The sequence below is a fragment of the Lactuca virosa genome, chromosome 8, assembly GCF_052849685.1.
Source record: "Lactuca virosa cultivar CGN04683 chromosome 8, Lactuca_virosa_CGN04683_v6, whole genome shotgun sequence".
NCBI classification, from domain to species: domain Eukaryota; kingdom Viridiplantae; phylum Streptophyta; class Magnoliopsida; order Asterales; family Asteraceae; genus Lactuca; species Lactuca virosa.
Window position 1 is genome coordinate 173,959,929 of NC_136433.1, and position 17,039 is coordinate 173,976,967.

A 17,039-nucleotide genomic window follows, 5' to 3' on the forward strand; every position below is an offset into this window, starting at 1 on the left:
TCTCCAATGTCGTACAGTCTGCAAATCATGGAATTCCCTCGTCACAAGCAACGATTTCATCTCCGCTCATCACAATTTAACCAAATCGATCATCGAAAACGGAAATCAAACGCTATTGATCAGGTCTTTCGATCGAAAATGGAGGTATGTTGATTTTGGTTTCACAGGAAACCCTAAATTTGTATATTGTCGCAATCTTCTTGATATTCGTTTTTGCCATTACAGGACACGTGATTCAAGGGTGGGACAATGGTATCAAGACTATGAAAAAATGCGAAAAATCCCTTTTTACAATTCCTCCCGCTCTTGCATATGGTGAATCTGGATCGCCTCCCACTATTCAATTCTACAGTTCACTATGTTGGAAGTTTACTCGATGGAACTCGATTTGATTCAAGCCTCGATCGGGAGCTGCCATTTAAGTTCAAGCTCGGGCTTGGTAAGAGTAATTCTGAGCAATTTCACACGATAATTCTTCTTTCTAAATTAGTAATCGTATTTGGAACATTACCCATGAGTCGATTTCTGCAATCTTCTTGATATTCGTTTTTGCCATTACAGGACACGTGATTCAAGGGTGGGACGATGGTATCAAGACTATGAAAAAAGGCGAAAAATACCTTTTTACAATTCCTCCCGCTATTGCATATGGTGAATCTGGATCGCCTCCTACTATTCCTCCTAATGCATATGGTGTTTTTTTCGTGCTTTGTCAAAAGCTGTGAAAACAATGAAGAAGGGAGAAAAAGCCCTCTTCACACTGAAGCCACAATGTGAGATTTTCATTTTTTGAATTTGAATCAACACGAAATTATAGTTTATTATATTTCATATTCACAAGATTGAAATTATAGTTTATTATATTTCATATTCACAAGATTGAATCTTGAAGGGCTTTTTCATCATTTTTGGTATCAAGACGATAGTATATTCTAGCAGAATGTATTCATACAGAATGCCATTGACATTGTGTTCTTAAAGAATGGAGGCATGTTAATATAATTATTGGTAAATGAATTCAGATTCTATCCGAATGGAATCACGAATTCCAATTATGTTGGAGTGGAATATGGATATTTTCTCACTAATTTATTTATTGGATTTGTTTCCACAGAAGCTGATGCTTGAAGAACGGACCACGAAATTTGAACGACGCCTCTTAGCAACATTATTCTTTTAGAATGAATTACCGTCTTTGTTAGATTTTGATGTTTTTTTTTTCAAGATTTAAAAGTTTTTTTAGTTTTGTTCTTTAACAATAAATGTAATTCTTAGTAATTGTTACATGTATTCTATAAGAATTAATGTACTTTTTGTTTTAATTCTTAAATTGATGGTTCGAGAATTTTGTTATTCTACAAGAAATTTTTAAAGTCATGACAAGAAATATGTTCAAAAATATTTTTATTATTTTATGGTTCAAGAATATTTTTATTTTTGAACATACTCAAACATATTCTGTCAGAATGTCCGAATCTAAAACTTTATAATTCATAAAATCGGATTTTTAAAATTAATAGAATCTATGATTGCATAAAATATGCAAATTTCCTTTATTAAATTTATATTAATTGACTAAAATACCCTTCTAGTTAAAATAGATGGTATTTTTGAATTATATTTAATTCAATAATATGTAATAATCACTTACTTAAAATAAGTAAAATTGATTGGCCCACATTTATGCATACAATAACACAATAATTACTTTGAATAGAATAACCTAAGCCCATATATATATATATATATATATATATATATATATATATATATATATATAGTAGAAGTAGTACATGTACCCCCCCCCCCCCCCCGAAAATATATAAAAGTGGGGTCGTAACACTTACCTTAAAGTGCGATTGACGATTTCTTTTCGGGAATGGATGGAGAAGATAGAGATGTATTGTCGTGAACGCGGTATTCCGAGATAATTTAGTTTCCTAAAGAAATAATATCATAAATTAATATGTGTAAATGATTGGGTATTTTTTTACTAAGTATAATGACTAATTAATTTTCCAAGTTTTATTATTTCAAAATTTATTAAAATAATTAATTTAAATAAATTTTATCTAAAAAATTATTTTAATATTTTCCAAAATTTGTAAATAAATTCAAAATATAATTAATTAATTAAATGAGACTAGGTTTGTCAATAATTTCCAAATAAGGGGCTAAATGGTTTTTATTAAATTCTAGGGTTGCTTTTTGGATTTAATTTGCAAATAAATCTCAAGGGAGGGGGTAAAATAAATAAATGAAATGGTATTTTTACTGATTTGGACTTCCTTTTCATAAAAATTTGGATTGAGGGTAGGTTGTGATTATTTTAAAATGAGGTTTAAAGAGTCTAGGACTTGTTTTGTAAGGAATTTAAAAATATGGGTAAATTGAATTTATTTTGTATCTATGTTTGAACAGTGGATCGTGTTTCATAACAGGAGGTATATACCTCTTGCCCAGTGCCTTAATGCTGGCTAGAAATATGTGATAGGGGTAATTGGGAAATGTCTTGGGCAGAAAAGTGGCAGCTTGGACCAGTTGAATTTGACCGGGTTACAAATTTTGTATACTATTGTCCAAGATAAGGATCGAGAATTTGCTCAGTTATTCTTTGATCAGCTGGTCGAGTGCATTAGTGGCAATAAACGACCTACTATGTGCGATATCCTCGTTTGATTGCTCTTCTTCTGGATCACGCTGGGATGGGATAGAACATCAATCATGGGGAATCTATTCCATCTCCAACTTTATCCTCCAAAATTATTAATGCTGGACCAAAAGAAGGAAATATTCACTTGTTCCAACAGATGCTTCTTTGGACAGAACATACTTATACTGCTAAGGATTCATATGAAGCTCCAACGTCAGACTCTCAAGATGACAATGATAAAGATGAAGAATCAAACTCCTCCAGCGACTCCAGTGCCACTTCTCCTTATAACAGTACAAATACTGAGTTGGTTCATGTACCTGATCAAGAAACAGAGATTGTTGCTCCTTCATCCATTCAGTTTGTATTGGGTGAAAATGATGATGAAGATGAAGGCTCTTTATCAAACCCTCCTATACTAGCCAGGGTCTCTCCCCCAAGACTATATACACATATTTGTTTTCCTTCCTCCTCTTTATCTCCCTCTCCTTCACCTAAACCCATTACACAACATGGATCAACTCCTCCACAAGCTGGTACATCCACTTAATCATCTTTAGTTGAAGCCATCAGACAGCGTGGATTAACACCCCCTCACACTGATTATTCTTCTTCTAGCTTTCGCCTCACCTCAACCATCTACATTTCAAGTTGTTGATGCTTCACCATGGTAATCTCCTCTTCAAGTTGCTGCTACTTTTCAGGGGGGGGGGGGTTCAAGTTTACCTGATTTCCAATCAATGGTGCTTTCGAAGCTTACTCTGTTGGTTAACTTGACTGAGTCATTAGGACAGCTTCTGAGCAATCTTGAGGCTTGTAGCTCACATAAAGTGCATCGTATCCATGGTAGATGACACTGAAGATATTTTTGATTCTCCGTCTAGCTCTCAGCACAATGATCAGCCACCACCACCACCACCACCACCTCCGCCTACTGGTAACAATCCTCGAGCTCCACTTTAACCTCCTCCTCCATCAAATCTTCCTTCCACAACCCTATCCTCTGCTTAACACTTCTCCAGTCTCCTCAAAATATTGATGATGCAAAAAAGGAGGAGAATGATAAAGAAATAGTAGTACATGCTGATAATTCTTAACATGATGATGATCAGCCTGATACTGATGATGATGAAGGTGTTTTGGATATGCATTGCATGTCACGAGCTGTGCCTCTAAACATTATTTATCTAGAAGCTATTCCTGAGAGGGAGATTCCCTCAAGGAGTTGATAGTGATGTTGAGTCTGATGACGATCATCTTATCATAAGGAAAAGGAAGACCACCTCATCCTCATAGGCAGTTCATGATGCTAATGGTGAAGGCTCCTATGCTCCTCCCAGCAAGAAAATGAAGCTCACAGGCAATCTAGACACATTAGCCAGGGACTGGAGATTGCCAGTTGAGGAGGCCAAACAAATTATCACTTAGCATAATGCCTCTAAGCAACAGAAGAATGTTGAACGTCGTTCCTCTAAACTTGCACTAAAGTATGCCTGTACTGAGGAAGGTATTAATGAACAATGTTTAAATCTTCAGTGCTGCAACAACATAGTTGATCAATGAAAAAGGGCTTTGGAGATGAATTCTCGCATTGACAGAAAGAATTTTGAGAACATTCTAGATCGACGAATTAAACTTAGCCCCATAATCAAGGTCAGGTGCTTTAAACCCAAGAATGAATCATTAAAGGTTCATTTAATCAAAAGGAAGACCGAGTATGAATATACTGAAATTGTGTTTGCTCGAGAATTGGTCAAGTATAGTTACATCGACTGGATTCAGATTCAGAATTTAATATCCAATCATAAAGGTATTGATGCTCAGGAGCTGAAGTTGGCACTCCAACAAATGATCTCTAAAGTAAAGAAGCTAAATTTAGTGCCTTCAACTTTTCCCTCTCAGTATTCTTCCTCAACTTCAGCTCCAAGACAAAGGGAGTCCAAAAATGCAAAGTTTCTTCTTCCTTTTGGCACTGTCTACATCAATAACAGGTTACCAGTGGGTGTCGAGCCAATTCAGCATTTGTTCATTTGAGTGGCATTTTCTATCTCGATGAACAAAATCATATGTGCTTTCAACACAGTGAAGAACTTCACATTGCTCCCCCTGAGTATCTGTTTCATCTTTGCTTGGAGTGTATAGGTCATGAAGAAGTAGAACAAGATTATCATTACGTATCTCACTGTAACTAAGCAAGCGTATTGAAGAGCTTAAAGGAGATAACTTCTAGTGGATGAAGCAAGAAATTTTGGATGAAGTTGACGATTTCAATTAGAGTTAGTTTTGACATCATCATATTTGGAGATATTGTAAGGTCGAACCTTATAATCTTATGAGTCAAGTACTAATGCATGCTGACCATCAGCTCCAACGTCAGTGCCATCACCAGCGTTAGCTCATGTATCTCACATCCAGTGTTAGCTTGTTACCTTTTGTTGTTATTTCTGTTTGTACTATGTAATTATAGTAATATTAGTTGTTAGCTAACTGTCCCTCGATCTTAGTGATTAGGAGCAGTTTGTATATTTATATTAGAATCGATCCCGTTAATTTCAGGATTGATTGTTGCTAGTTGAACTATATATTCTTGTAATTGGGTTGTTCTCATTGCAACCCTCATCACCGCTTTGTGTTGATTCTCTTTGTGAGAATCATTTCTTAGTGAAAACATCTTTGTGATGACTTTGTGTCATTTTCTATTGTTCGTTTACTTGTTTGTATCCAATCTATGAACCTTCATTAATCTTATCAAGACAAGAACATAGATTATGGTTATAGAGGAAGTACTAACATTCTGAGAATAAATAAACCAAAGAATGTGCAAGATAGAAGGAGAAGGAATTGAGGAGTTCACAGAACCAATCTTCCCAAAATCACCACTAAGCTTCATAGATCACTCCAAGCCTTCACGTAAGGAAACCCTATATTAAAAGAGTGTTCTCATGATGATGTAGACTGTAAAATAATATGAGAATTCGTCAGTTAGGTTTAATTCGATAATAAGGCTAAAAATTTCATTTTAGACCCTTAAACTTGGCCAAAATGTCCCTTTCACCCATTATTAGGTTCAAGGTTCATAATTTCACACTTTGGGCTCCAAAAACCCATTTAAAGGTCATCAAATGTTGTAAGAAAAATGATAGTAACATAACAGAAAACTAACCAAGTTAACAAAAGGAAATTTAGGTCATTACAATTGTCCCCCACTTAAGAGGATTCCGTCATGGAATCAGGTACCGGCATGAATAGCCGAGTATAGTGTACCTTCATTTCATCGTCAACCTCCTCGATCATATTTTCCCCATGCTTTTTCTTCCATTGGACTTGACAAGCTTATCCTATTTATTAGGTAGTTTCTTTGTTCATCGATTCCGTATTGCCACCAGTTTATCTATCGACCATCTTGTCTTATTTACCTGAATCTCCTCTAACGGTAGAATACTTGGGTCCTCCGTTAAGCATTCCCATAAGCAGTTGACATGGAACACTATGTATCCCATATATTTCTTATGGTGTCTCCAATCTCTAGGCATATCCCAAATCTATCCAAGCATAGTGAATGAACCAAGTAAATGAGGTCCTAAATTACCGTGCTTCCTGAACCATATAATCCCCTTCCAATGTAAGATTTTCAACATAAACTTTTCTCCATCATCCAAGGTATTCAACCTTGAAGTTACTTCCAAAATCTCATGGATTGAAATCGAGGCCCAATATAATGCTTAAACACAAATGGATCAAAATGATTTACTACTACGACATTAGAATTTGAATAAAATTGACAAATTAGAAATGAAAACAAGTTAACAACCCCATAGGGATTCTTTTATTCGAGAGATAATTGATAGTGATAATTTCAAGGTAACTAAAGTCCCCACGATAGATAAAGTTATGGATCGTCTAGTGAAGCCTATTTATCATGTTGTACATGAGCGACACATGTGTAAGATACGAATGCAAATTCTATCTTCTTGGACGTAGTATGACTAGGTTAATAATATATTATATATTCTAATATGGACACTGTGAAACTTTTTTATGATTTAAAGTGTTAAACATAAGTGTAATTCTGTTTAAGTTAATATTCTTATATGTATGTTTAAGTATCTTCAAAATTTTAAAATATCATTGTAGATGTCTATAGAAACTCTTTGTTATAGTAATCACAAAGGAGCTCTAAATCTATTGCTAAATATCAATTGATATTTGTTATACGGATATGGAAAATAGTTCCATGGAATTCACTAGTTATTGCTAAGAGCAAAATTTAGGACAATGCATGGTAATGAAATCACTTCATGGATTAAAATCAAAAACTAATTATTGATTAGTTGCATTATATTTTCCTTAGACCTTGGATGCCTAACTACAATCTCAACACAAAAATATGGTAGCTACATATGTTCGAGGAACAACGAAAGCATGTATTGAGATGTAAAAAATAAAATTAATATTTTCCTCTTTAATTTAATAGATGTGGACGGGACCTCTCAATGAATGGTATTGAACAAATATGCAGAATCATGCTCAAATGTTGTCACACTTGTCTCGGTGATAATTCTTAATCAATAAACAAAATTTTTGAGTAGATAATGTTGATTTGATCCATGCTTTACGCTTGACACAAAACATTATATAGATAAAGGTAAGCATGATGGACCGATCTTAGTTCACCATATGTCAAATAGCTATGAAAGACAACTTACTCAGTTGAATTGGGTGGCAGGGGACATTATAGCTAGAATTACTTAGAGTCTTTGACTTCGCTAGAATGTTATGTCTTGTATAAACATAATGTTGTCACTGTATGTACATAATTAGTCATAAATTATTTACATTACTACCATATTATCTACTTGATCATATTGGGGTTGCCAATAGGAAATATAGTGGATGGTATGATATTATCTAGTATTAAATGAGCACTTATAAAAAGCTATAACTTCCAAGCACTTAAAAGAATAAAGAAAAAACTAATTATTAAATAACAAGAAGAAAATGGGGTGGGCCTTGAGAAGGCTCCTCCAATAATTTTTGGTTCAAGGAAAAGATGCTTCTAAGGGGATATTTTGTCCATATCATGAATAAGGGGCTCAAACCTCTTATCCAGGAAACTTTGTATTACTTTATATCAAGGTTATAAAAAAACATTTGACGTTAGCTAGTCGGTAGACTAGGATTAAGAGATTAATCATCTAGAAAGGGATTAAACGAGGACCATAAACTGTTAACTCATTGAAATGATATATATATATATATATATATATATATATATATATATATATATATATATATATATATATATATATATATATATATATATATATATATATATATATATATATATATATATATATAGGCTTAGGTTATTCTATTCAAAGTAATTATTGTGTTACTGTATGCATAAATGTGGACCAATCAAATTTACTTATTTTAAGAAAGTGATTAATATATATTATTGAATTAAATATAATTGAAAAATATCATCTTAATTAATTACAAGGGTAATTTAGTCAATTAATATAGATTTAATAAAGGAAAATTGCATTTTTTAAGGGATCATAGATTCTATTAATTTTAAAAATCCGATTTTACGAATTATAATTCTTTTAATTCGGACATTCTGACAGAATATGTTTATGAGTATATTCAAAAATAAAAATATTCTTGAACCATAAATAATAAAAATATTCTTGAACCTATTTCTTGATCATGACTTTAAAAACTTCTTGTAGAATAACAAATTCTTAAACAATCAATTGAAGAATAAAAACAAAAAATACATTATTTCTTATAGAATACGGGTAACAATTGTTAATAATTACATTTTATTGTTAAAGAATAAAACTAAAAAAACTTTCAAAACGGGAAAGAAAACATCAAAATATAACAACGACAGTAATGCATTCTAAAAGAATAATGTTGCTTAGAATCACTTTCAATTTTGTGGTCCGTTCTTCAAGCATCAACTTCTGTGATTCCAACAAAATTTGAATTCGTGATTCCATTCCAACAGAATTGGAATTCATGATTCCATTCGAATAGAATTGGAATCTCACCAATTCCAACCACACATGGCTCCAAAATCCTCCAACTGCAGAATGTGCCAATACGTCCTTCTGGGGTGCCCATTTTACGATCAAACCTTTCACCTTCATCTCACTTACCAAATCCTCCGGCAAAAACTCAATCCAATCACACCCATGAACCGAACCCGGTCGAACCACCCATATGAACGGCTGGTTACTGTTGGCTAGGCCCCATGTCATGTCAGTCGCCACTTTTGCATCCATGGTTGCTAAGCTTCCTACACTTGCGTAAATTACTGATTTGGGTGATTGTTTATCTAGCCATGAAATGCAATTGGTATCTTCTTCAAGAAAACTATCGGAAGGGGTTGGTGATGTTCTGTGTAATGGGCCGATGGTAAAAACTGGAACTTGGTAGCGATGGAGGATCTGGGTAGCGATGGTGGATCTGGGTTAGTGCCGATTGTTCAATAAATTCGATGGTGTTCCATATGAAAGCAATTGGGTGTGTTTTTTAGGAGAACAATGTTGTCAATTTTAGGCTTTGTTGTGTTGTGAGGCCAATAAATGGTATATCTTTGTATCTGAGTGGATGGAGTCCCGGAACCATTTCCTGCAGCAAAGAATCTTGAAGACAGAATTTATTATCTCGATCTATAAATTATAATTTGTGATCAGATTTTCTTTTAGGTTGTGTTTGTTTGTGTGGGTTTTTGATCTGCACTTACCTTCTACAGGGAATCGACCTTCTTTATGGAGCTGAGGGATGATTCTGTAAGCAAGAACACAGGCTGCACTGCTGCTGCGCACTATGATGGAGGGTAGACCTAGATCGTCGACGATTGATCCGACACAAAACATGAGATTATCATGGATGATAACGATTGATTCCTTTTGAGATGAGGCCTTTTGTGCATCTATGACCTGGATGAGGTGTTTGTGAAGATGGGGTTTGTAGTTATCGTTTAGAGCTTGCAAGAACTGAATGAAGCCGGAAGAGCCGCCGGTGTCAGATAATTTGTCCGACAAAGGGAGGAAGATGAAGTCAGGGTGATTAGAAGGGTCTGGTGGGTTGAGCTCCGAGTGAGCAAAGGTTATGGAGAACCCTTTGAAATGAAGGTATGAGGATGGAGGTGACGGCTGGAGATTGTTTAATTACGGTTACGGTTTACATTGGAGGTGGTTTTAAAAAGCTAAAGATGGTTGGAGAAAACCTAGGTAGCTGAAGTCAATGGTTACCATAATTATAGGATATTATTTGTGGAAACTAATTATCAAATTACCTATTTACCCTTATTTATTTATTTAATTATTTATTTTTATTTTAAATTTTGATTAGCCCACAATTATACATACAATAACACAATAGATACATTAAACACATGAACCTATCTCTCTCTCTCTCTCTCTCTCTATATATATATATATATATATATATATATATATATATATATATATATATATATATATATATATGACTAATATCATAACAAAGTTCGTAAATACCACTAATATGATAACAACATAAGTTAATATAATTAATACAATAGTAATCATTACTCAAATAGTTGCTAATGAGATAGAAATTCTTCAAAGTGTTAAAATTTCATCATTTGTTACTGCTTCAATTATTCTATAGGTAGCGATTAATCGCTAAGCGCCTTCTAGTCGGTTGGGTAGCATCTACAATTAATGAGAGATTAATCGGGACCTAGTCGGGGTTTTTACAACACTGCTTCATATTTAATTGTATGATCATTGTCTCTTTAATACAATCTTGGGTTCGTCTTTGCCCGATTCTAGAGATCATCCATAGCATTTCTTTCTTGTTCTTGAGTACATGGATTGATTATTCGTGAGGAATAATTTTGTAGTTCTAGCTGATTGTCGTGGTATGAAGACCAGTCTCGTGTGTGTAAGTTCGGTAGACGGGAATAAGTTAATCCTAATACTTTCGTTGAATTCAAACCTATAACAACCAAACTAACGCCTCTATGTAAGTTTCCTTCTTTGTTCATCTTTGTGGTTGATTTTATGTTTTCATAATTCATTGGTTGATTCATTACGTGCAATGATTTCAGTTATATTTATTTATTTAGCATGTTTGTATATTAATTGTTATGATAACTTTTTTTTTGAACGACTAATATATGCATCCATTAACCTACTTTTAAATCTACACCGCGAAACTTAAACTATTAACCTTTAGCCGATGGGCATCTTTCCGATGACTCCGGAGACTGCTAGACTATAAGCATTTTAGTAATTGTTTGATAACTATAAAAGAGAATGAACGGCTTTGTATTTCTTCATAAAGAGCGTCATTTAAAATGGGGATGATTAAGATAAGCGACTAAGCGTAAGCTAAGTATAGTAAATACGCATAATCTACTCTAATAAATAAAGGTTTTTTTTGCCACATGTCACACTCTCATTCAATTTGCCAAATGTCATTTTGTGGCTATTTTGAATTAATTTCTTTTCCACATGTTATTTTATGGGTTTTTCTATTTTAATAAATTCTACATAATACTTTAATGTAATAATTACAATAAATCTCTCTATTCTAATAAAAGAATAGTTTTATTTTCCTTTTGACATGTGTCACATTATTAGGCCTCCTAATTAATGCATATCTTAATCTCCTTTTGTCACGTGTCACCCTTTTATGTCTTCTAATTAATGAATGTCATTTGTCAACTTATTGATTCTCCATTTCAAAATTTAAATTTCTCATTCTAATTATATTAAATTAATAACATTAGAATAAAAATTAAAATAAAATTAATACAAATTATAAAGTGATACAATTTCACATATTTATTTAAATCAATGATTAAAATTTATATAACTAAAAAAATCTCTTAATTAATAATTTATTTAAAATAATTGATTAATAATTTTCAGTTTTTACTATAAAAGTTTAATTACTTATGTAACCGTGGTTCCCATGGGTTATAAACTAATATAGGAATAAATGAATATCAATTTCATGAATAGACTTACCTTTTTATTTCAAAATTCTCAAATTAAAGCTCATTAGTTTATTTTGTTTATTTATTTAAATTTAAAAGAAAAAAAAATTAATTTTAATAATTCATTATTTTTCTTATTTTCTTATATATCCAAAGTTCTTAAATATTTAAACTTTATATTTAATTTTTTTAATTAACCCATATAATAAATAGGTCTTACACCTAGTTAGTAATAAATACATACACTATCAAAGATGATAAGAAAGGAGATATATGCTCCGTTTGTTGGAGCCCAATTTCGATTAGTGGTTAAATACAACATTTACATTTGCGTATGTATTGGTTTGAAGGTAGGAAGTTTTTTTTTTTTTTTTTTTGAAAGAGCCAAAGCTCAGTAAACTTTATTAAAAAGAATAAAAGAATACAAAAAAAAACTAACATCTAAAAAACATAACCTAACAATATCCAACCTATCCAAAGCCAACTGCCTAACCATTTTTTAAACAACCAAAAATCCCCAAAGGTAACCCAGACAAGTATACTAACCCTAAGACTAGCCCAAGGACTTATTAGAGGTGGGTAAAAAGGTAACTGTTGAGTGTGAATCCACAGAAAAGTTAGTCAAAAATGTTGATTAAAAAGGAATGGTGATCCGATTCTTACGGACCATGTTTTGAGGCTTTTTTCTTAAAGTCTGGTTGAAGACCCGGCTGTGTTTTTTTTTTTGACTACTTCTGATTTCCATCTCTATATAAGAGATTACTCTGTATTTTGTAAATAAAAGAAAAACCAACATCACTGAAGATAAATAAAAACTCCAAGTTACCCTCGTGTGGACGTAGGTCAGAAATAGACCGAACCACCTTAAATCTTTGTGTTCTTGTTAATCTATAATTCGTGAGCTGAGAGAGAGAGTTTCGTGTTCGTGTCTCGATCCTAACAAGTGGTATCAGAGCGTTGGTTTAGCTCCAGAAGGGGATTTTCAGTTTTTTGGTCGAAATTTGTTTTCGTCAAAAACGATTTTGGTGTATACCGTTGGAAATGTCTCGTTCCGAAGATTCCGAAAATATTTTTTTCTGAATTTTTCGACCACCGGAAGACGTCCAAATCGCCGGTCAAAGGTTCGCCGGAATAGTGACCGGGAAAACCAGTTCGCCGGAGAAGACGACACTGTAGCGCCGGAGCTTTGCCGGAGAAGACGACACTGTACGCCGGAGCCTTGCCGGAGAAGACGACACTGTACGCCGGAGACCTGCCGGAGAAGACGACACTGTAGCGACACTGTAGCGTCACTGTAGCAGAATTTGAAAAACTCAGATTTGGTCCCTGAAGTTTCAAAAAATTGCAAAGACCGGTCCTGAAGTTCCAGAAAATTGCAAGACAGGTCCCTGAAGTTTCAGAAAATTGCAAGACAGGTCCCTGTTCTTTCAGAAAATTGCAAAAATGGCAGAAGATGGTAAAATCAAAATTGACAAGTTTGATGGAACCGATTATGGATTTTGGAAGATGCAAATTGAAGATATGTTGTATCAGAAAAGTTTGCATTTGCCTATGTTGGGCGAACAACCGGATGACATGTATGATGAAGAATGGAAGTTGTTGGATCGACAAGCCTTGGGTGTAGTTAGGCTTTCATTGGCAAAGAGTGTTGCGTATAACATTGTTAATGAAACAACTACTTATGGAGTATTTAAGGCTTTGTCCAACATGTACGAGAAGCCGTCCGCTTCCAACAAAGTGTTCCTCATCAAACAATTGGTTAACACCAAAATGAAGGAAGGCATGTCAGTTACCGCTCACATAAACAAGTTTAACTCGATTATCTCTCGTTTAGCCTCAGTTGCAATAAAGTTTGAAGATGAAGTACAAGCGCTCCTCCTTTTATCATCTTTGCCCGATAGTTGGTCAGGCACCGTCACAGCTGTTAGTAGTGCATCCGGCACTATTAAACTCACTTTCGAGAGTATTCGTGACTTGATTGTAAATGAAGATATCAGACGGAGAAGCAATGGTGAGACTTCTAGTTCTAGTTCTAGTTCTTTATTGCATACAGAAAGTAGAGGAAGAAGAAACGAAAGAGGACGTAGTCGAGGCAGATCAAAGTCCAGAAAAAGGGGGCAGTCCAAGAACCGAAAAGATATTGAATGTTGGAATTGCAAAGAAAAGGGTCACTTTAGAAGCCAATGCCCAAAACTACCAGCTGAAAGAAAGAAGTAAACAATGTATCCTCTGAAGAATCGGGAGATTTTCTCATATGCTGTGTTGAGAATTCAGTGGAATCCTGGATTATGGATTTGGGTGCTTCTTTCCATGCCGTCTCATGCCCAGATATGGTCAAGAACCTACAAACAGGTGATCTTGGCAAAGTTCGTTTGGCCGATGATCAAGTGCTTGATGTTACGGGTATTGGGGACGTAGATTTGAAGACCTCCATGGGAACCACCTGGACATTGAAAGATGTCAGGGTTATCCCAAACTTAAGGAGAAAGTTGATTTCAGTTGGTAAGTTGGATGATGAAGGACTTGATATTCACTTTGGGGGTGGACAATGGAAAGTGATCAAAGGCAACTTGGTGATTGCCAAAGGAAAGAAGAAAGGCACTCTATACATGGTAGAGATACCTGGTGATGGTGTTCATGCAGTAACCACCAATCCGAGTCCATCTAATTTATGGCACCAACGACTCGGACACATGAGCGATAAGGGATTGAAGATGTTGGCTCAGAAAGGAAAGTTTCCAGACTTGAAGAAAGTCGAAACTGAATTTTGTGAATCTTGTGTTCTCGGGAAACAAAAGCGGGTTACTTTTGTAAAAACGGGGAAGACACCGAAAGCTCAGAAGTTGGAGCTTGTTCACTCGGATGTATTTGGACCAACACCAGTTTCATCTCTAGGAGGCAAAAACTACTATGTAACCTTTATCGATGATTCAACACGCAAGGTATGGGTCTATTTTCTTAAAAATAAATCTGATGTATTTGATACTTTTAAGATATGGAAATCTGCTGTTGAAAATGAAACTGATTTGAAGGTAAAATGCCTGAAGTCGGATAATGGTGGTGAATACATAAGCAAGGAGTTTGTTGACTATTGTGCCAAGCAAGGGATAAAGATGATCAAGACGGTCCCAGGAACCCCTCAGCAGAATGGTGTAGCTGAAAGAATGAATAGAACTCTGAATGAAAGGGCTAGAAGCATGAGGTTGAATTCTGGTTTACCTAAGACATTTTGGGCTGATGCAGTTAATACTGCAGCCTACTTGATCAACCGTTCACAGTGTGTTCCCTTGGATTTTAAATTACCAGAAGAAATGTGGCAAGGGAAGGAAGTAAGTCTCAAACACCTGAAAGTCTTTGGTTGTACTGCTTACAGTTTGTTAAAAGATGGTGACAGGGATAAACTTGATTCAAAGACCAAGAAGTGTACATTCATTGGTTATGGGTCGGATGAAATGGGTTACAGGCTTTGGGATAGTGAGAGCAGAAAGATAATCCGAAGCAAGAATGTCACCTTTAACGAAGCCGAGTTATACAAAGACAGAAACAACAAAAGTCCAGAAGATCAGAAGGAGTATGTTGAGTTTGAAGGTGTTGAAAAGAAGAAAGAAGCTCCAGTCGAAATCCCTGAATCTGGGGATGATTCAACTGACAGTGGGAGCTCAGGGGATAATTCCAGTAATGATTCTGAAGATGAAGAAACCAGTCCTCCAACTCCAGAGTCCCCAGTCACACCTCAAGTTCAACTAAGAAGATCTTCCAGAGTCACAAGACCACCAAACAAATACTCACCATCTGTCAACTACATTCTTTTGACAGAAAACGGTGAACCCCAGTGTTACTCTGAAGCTATAGGGTTGAAAGATTCATTGCAGTGGGAGCTAGCAATGAAAGAGGAAATGAAGTCGCTTGAGAAGAACAACACATGGCACTTAACAAAGCTTCCAGTTGGGAAGAAGGCTCTTCAGAATAAATGGGTTTTCAGGGTCAAGGATGAACATGATGGTACCAAATGGTACAAAGCAAGATTAGTAGTCAAGGGCTTTCAACAGAAAGAAGGAATTGATTTCAATGAAATATTCTCTCCAGTAGTGAAGATGACCACTATCAGACTTGTTCTCAGTATTGTAGCAGCAGAAAGTTTGCATCTAGAGCAACTAGATGTCAAGACAGCTTTTCTACACGGTGACCTAGATGAAGACATTTACATGACACAACCAGAGGGTTTTCAGGATAAAGGCAAAGGAAACTTGGTGTGTAAATTGAAGAAGAGTTTGTATGGTCTGAAACAAGCACCCAGACAATGGTATTTGAAGTTCGATAACTTCATGAGAAAAGTTGGTTACAAGAGATGTGACAATGATCATTGTTGTTACATCAAGAAGTTTAAGGGTTCTTATATCATTCTACTACTCTATGTAGATGATATGTTGATTGCCGGTTCAGACATGTCAGAGATCAAGAAGTTGAAGAAACAGATGTCTGAAGAGTTCGAAATGAAAGACTTGGGAGCTGCAAAGCAAATACTCGGGATGAGTATATTCAGAAACAAAGATGGTTCTTTAACACTATCTCAAGAAAAGTACCTTGAGAAAGTATTAGAGAAATTCAGCCTTAAAGATGCCAAGATCAGAAGCACACCTTTGGGAAGTCACTTTAAGCTTTCTAAAGCTCAGTCACCCAGATCAGATGAAGACAAGAAAGAAATGGCTAAAGTTCCTTATGCATCCGCAGTTGGTAGCCTCATGTATGCAATGGTATGCACGAGACCAGATATAGCTCATGCAGTGGGAGTTGTTAGTAGATTCATGTCCAATCCGGGAAGAGAACATTGGGAAGCAGTTAAATGGTTGTTGAGATACTTGAAAGGGACTTCAAAGACGACATTAAATTTTAAGGGAAAAGACGTAGTTCTGAATGGTTATGCAGATGCAGATCTTGGTGGTTGTAAAGATTCATACAAAAGCACCACAGGGTATGTCTTTACAGTGGGCGGCACTGCAGTAAGTTGGATGTCCAAACTACAGAAAAGTGTTGCCCTTTCAACCACAGAAGCAGAGTATATGGCAGTTGCTGAAGCAAGCAAAGAGCTTATATGGTTGAAGAATTTTCTCAACGAACTTGGCAAAGAACAAGATGATTGTGCATTATTTTGTGACAATCAAAGTGCAATTCATCTTGCAAAGAATCCCGTCTTCCATTCGAAGACAAAGCACATACAGCTGAGATATCACTTCATCAGAGAAAGAATTAATGATGGCACTCTGAAGTTGAATAAGATCAAAGGAACTGAAAATCCAGCTGATATGTTGACTAAGGTTGTCACCTTAGAAAAGTTGAAGCTTTGCATAGCTTCAACTGGCCTTCAGGATAATTGAAGAGAAG

General features: G+C 35.1%; 1 pseudogene; it reads right to left on the minus strand.

The window, feature by feature from the left end:
• Positions 1 to 5,593: 5,593 nt before the first annotated feature.
• On the minus strand, positions 5,594 to 10,745 carry LOC145131070 (UDP-glycosyltransferase 76H1-like; annotated as a pseudogene).
• Positions 10,746 to 17,039: the final 6,294 nt, after the last annotated feature.